Here is a 4,719-nt window from a genome sequence, read left to right as displayed (position 1 = left end):
TTCACCCTTTAAAGTTTGCTGAGAAGTAAAAATGATAAAGAATGTTGTGTAACATTTATTCAAATAAAGCCTTGATTTTTTTCAGTGCTCTTTTAAAGGGAAATAATGTTTTGATGTTTTTAACTTTCTTGCTTTATTAGTCTTTGACCCCAAAGCCTTTATGTCAGAAGTGGTTTTTCTGGAAAAAACAAAGATCAAACTGAGGTTGCTGGTCCACTGCTGGAATTCCATCATGTGGACAAGTCTCTACCTAACCTCACCTTTCACCACAGTGGCTGGAAGATCCCAAGCTATGCTCAGCCAGCTGGATGCTTTCCAAAGCAGTAGGAAAAATTGTAATTAGTATGAAAAGATGGGTGTGGTAGAAACAGGTCCAAGGAAGCCCTGGTGGCTCTGCCACAGTCCCAGGAGGAGGAGAGGATGCCATGGGAAGGGGCTCCTGCCCTGGTACACACAGTCCTTGGGCTGGTTTTTATGGAGTTCTCAGAGTTTCAGACAAGGCTTGCCCTCGCAGGTAAGTGGACAGGGGGATTTCTCCATCCAGGGAGGAGTTGCCTTGTTCTCAGCTGTGTTTCCTTGGCCTGGAGCAGGGATCAGGTGGTGCTGGAGAGGTAATTTCTATTCCAGGGCTCCATCCCACTGCGCTCAAAGGAGGGCCATGCCAGCAAGTATTTTTCCAAAATACCTGGTGGTGTTGGGTTGGTGCTTGCACTCGATGATCTGAAAGGTTCTTTTTCAACCTTCGTGGTTCTATGATTCTATGGATAGAGGCAGCCTTTATACATGTTTTTTCACTTGCATTTTGGTACTGTAAAGAAAGATTCCCTAAGTTGAGTTGAGCTCCTGGGCTAAACAAAAAATAATCTGCTTGAGTTACCTTGATTTCTATGAAGTTCTGATATCCAGGAAGCATTGGTGGTTTTATGGCACAGGGTGTTTTTATGGCACAGAGGATGCCAGAAGCTGGTGGGTACCCAGAGCTCCTAACCCTGCTGGGAAGGGGTTGCTGTAGTGACCTGCTGTGGGTAATGAGGAGTTTTTCCCAAAATCGATTTTACTGTGAAGTGCTGCTGTTGGCTCAGCCTGAGGTGCTTTGGGAGCGCTGTGACAAACACCCACATCTGGCTGTGGCCCGAGCACAGCTCCAGCAGATGGTTTTCTTTTCCTTCATGGTTGTTTCTCATTCTGTCGGGATCGCAGGAACTCCCATCCCCTTTCTCTCATTATTCCCTCAGCCTTGCAGCAGTTCTCCCGAGCCGGGATCCTCATTAGGCGGGGATGTCCTGCTGAAGTGTAATTGCTCGCTAATGGCTTCTCCTTTGTGGCACCGAGTTGGCAGCGGCGCTGTGGGGACGGAGCCACGAGAGAGGTTGGCCGGGCAGATTTCAGAGCTCTGCAATTACTCCGTGGATTAATCCTCACTCCAGTGGCTGGCAAAAGGATAAAGGTGACCCTCAGCCCACACAAGGCCCTCTAATGGCGTTTGCTGCTGCCCCCGGGCATCAAAAGGGTGACGCTTAATGCGGGCGACAGTGCAGCTCTGGCACGAGGGCTTTGGAGAGATTCCCGTCCGAAGTGTGAGGGGTCAGAGTTTAGACACGGCCACTGCTGAAGGGAATTGTGGCTCAGTGACAGTGGCACTGGGAACTCACACTGTCCCACTCTGTTTTTGGGAACATTTCGGGTGAGGCCCAGCTGGGCTTGAAGGGCTCCCGGTTCCCTCATGGCTCCCGGTTCCCTCATGGTTCCCGGTTCCCTCATGGCTCCCGGTTCCCTCATGGCTCCCAATTCCCTTGGGGCTCCCAGTTCCCTCAGGGTCCCTGGGCTCATCTGCGTCACAGAGAGTGTCAGGTTTGCATGGAGAGGCCCTTCTGTGCTTGAGGGCTTTGTGGGAAGCTGGGAATGGCCCATGCTGGGAGGATTCCAGGGCAGGGGAGGTGTGCTGAGGCCTGGGCCCTTGGGGAAGGGCTCATCCCTCTGCTCCGCCATGCCGAGCCCCTCGGGCAGAACCTGGCACCAACTCCCCTCACTGCCTTGGCTTCGTGTCCTCCTTCCCTGTCCTTGCTCCAATTGTTTTGGGATTTGTTCTCCCTGTTGTGTTCTGCAGAGCAGGGAGCCAGGAAAAGGCTCCTCTTGTTTGCTGGGTCGTACTGTGGGGTTTATTCACATTCCATATCTGGCTTTTATGGTTCTGCTCCTGCTTTTCCCTTGAGTGTCTCTGTGCTCTTTGTGTTGCCTTCCTTGCTGGGTTTGCAGCACAAGTCTTGGGTGCTCCGTGCAGACTGGGCACCCCTGCAGAGGTTTTTGGCATATTCTGGTTTTGGGGTAAATATTCCAAGCCCAGGAGGGGTAGTTCTGATTTTGAAATCCAGATTTTCAGCTGAGCTCCACATCTTAAGAGCTTGGGGACTGGAATTTCTGCCTGTGGTTGTCTTGGTCATTAAATATTAAGTGAGGCAGCTCCTGCTGGAGGGTTCGTCCAAACACTGAAGGCTCTGAGCTGTCAGGGGAAGGGGCTGGGGGCCCCAGAGTGTTCAGGGATGGATACTGGGCCATGCTAAGGATAAGACCCCAGGAATACTGAACCTGCTCAGATGGGTGGGGATGAGGCCTCCGTGATTCATTCACTTGGCTGTGGTTGCTTTTAAAAAGGCAGCATTGGGCATGAGCTGTGAGAGCAGAACTGGGGGGGTTGGACTTCACACCCTCTGCATTAACACTGCAGGATCCTGTCAGGAGCCATCAGCTGCATCTTGCCTTGGAAAACCTGCTGCTGGCTCCAGGCTCCAAGGCCTCAGCTGCATTCCAGCTGGGAGCAGGGGCACAAATGTCTTGGGGCACAGCGAGAGCTGGCGCTTCAAGGGCAGCTCAGGGCTGGAGCCATGGGCAGGGAATCTGTGAGCTCCCAGCCTCCTCCTTTCCCTAAGTTCCAAATACTGCAATTCTCCGTCCCTCAGACAGAGAAGTGCCCCAGGATGGAGGGTCACAGCCAAAGGAGCTCATGGAAATAGGACAAATGCAATTAGAAAAGCCCTGGCCCCACTGCCTCCCCAGGGACTGCTGGGCCCTCTCCAGCACCACTCAGGAATACACTTAGGAAGCTCTGCCAGCAGCCACCGCCCAGACGAGATAACAGCATTTCCCCCTCTTCCTGCCATCCCTGTTCCCTGGAGCGTCTGCAGGGAGGGGGTGCTGCCCTTCACTGCCCAGAGACAGGAACAAAGGCCCCCCTGGCCAGCGTGTGCTTATCCCAGAGCAGGCACGGCTCCTCTCGGACCCTCCGGGCTGCCTGGGTGTCAGTCCAGTTCAGCAGCTGCTCCTGGAGCCCAATACCCTCCCAGACACTCCCCGGAGCCCATGGACAGCAGGCAGGGAGTCCTGGGAAGCAGGAGCAGAGCACTGGGCTCAGCCAGGCCAGGAAAGGCAAACCTAATCCTGCTGCATCCATTTAGGGAACACAGGATCTGTAAATTATCTCCTTGAGAAACAAAGGGGGAGAAATATGCAGTTCTGGGGACTCCAGGCTGCAGCTGCAGATGGTTTCCAGTTGGGACATTCCCACTGAAGTGCAGAATCAGAAAAAAAGGGGTTTGTTTTAATTTTCAGTTGATTTAGAGCCTTTAATCTTTGTCAGGGTAGGCAGTGATGTCTCTGGCTTAGTGCCACAATTCCTGTGCCAGGCGCTGCCCAGAGCCCCCCCAGCAGTCACAGCCCTGCCCGGGGTGGGAAAAAGTTGCTGAGCAAGAAGATGTTGGGATTCATCCAAACGGGGAAAGCTTGTGAATGAGCAATATATGAATGCTGCACATTAATGTGCCCCAGTGCATCTTTGCCCGTGTTGGAGGGAGGCACTGGGGTGTAATTGGTTCTTGGCTGCAGCAGTAATCCCTTGGGAATAACACAGCTAATTAAAGCCTAGGAGCTGGTGACCACAGCTTCTCCTCTCTCCCAGGCTGGAGCTGTGCTAATCAGGGGCAGGTAGATCCCAGGAAGTTTTGTGTTAATCAAGGAGGGAAGGACTGGGCTTCAAAGCTTGGTGCTTTTTCAAATCCTGAATGTCCCAAGGGATGAGCTGGGGGAGATTTTGGATCCTGCTGGCAGGAGGGATTGGCTGTGCTGGGCCTGTGTCAGTCCCACTGGCCCTGCCCTGGAGTGTGGCTGCTTCCCTTGGGGCTGGGGTTTTGGGAGACAGAGCTGAAGATGTGAACTGGGGAGCTGCTTTTTCTATCTTTCAAGAGATGTTAAATGCTCCAAATTTTTGGTGGGATGGAGGGAACTGCAGGTGTTCAGCTCCTCTGAGGGTCAGAACTTGGGGCTAATGAGCAGGATCTGGAATGAGGCCAGGTTGGATGGGGCTTGGAGCAAACTGGTCTCTGGAAGGTGTCCCTGGTCTCTGGAAGTCTCTGGAAGGTGTCTCTGCCCATGGCAGGGAGTGGGACTGGATGAATTTCAATGTCCCTTCCAGGCCAAACCATCCTGGCAATCTGTGATTCTAAACCTCAGCCCATCTGCAGCCAAAAGGATTAAAGTCTCTGAGGGGACAAACAGAGAAAAGAGTGAGAACCTCTGCATAAAGCAGAGTCAAATCCCACTGTCAGTTCTGGTGTCAAATAATGGAAGGTCTGAGCCACAAATGTTATGGAAATCCTGGGGAAAGTACTTTGTAGGGAGAGACTAACCCAGCTCATGGACAAGACCAACACTGCCTTTATTTCTGAG

The sequence above is a fragment of the Fringilla coelebs genome, assembly GCF_963513975.1.
Source record: "Fringilla coelebs genome assembly, chromosome: 15".
Lineage (NCBI taxonomy): Eukaryota > Metazoa > Chordata > Aves > Passeriformes > Fringillidae > Fringilla > Fringilla coelebs.
The sequence above is the reverse complement of the archived record's forward strand: the minus strand, read 5'-3'. Positions refer to the sequence as shown.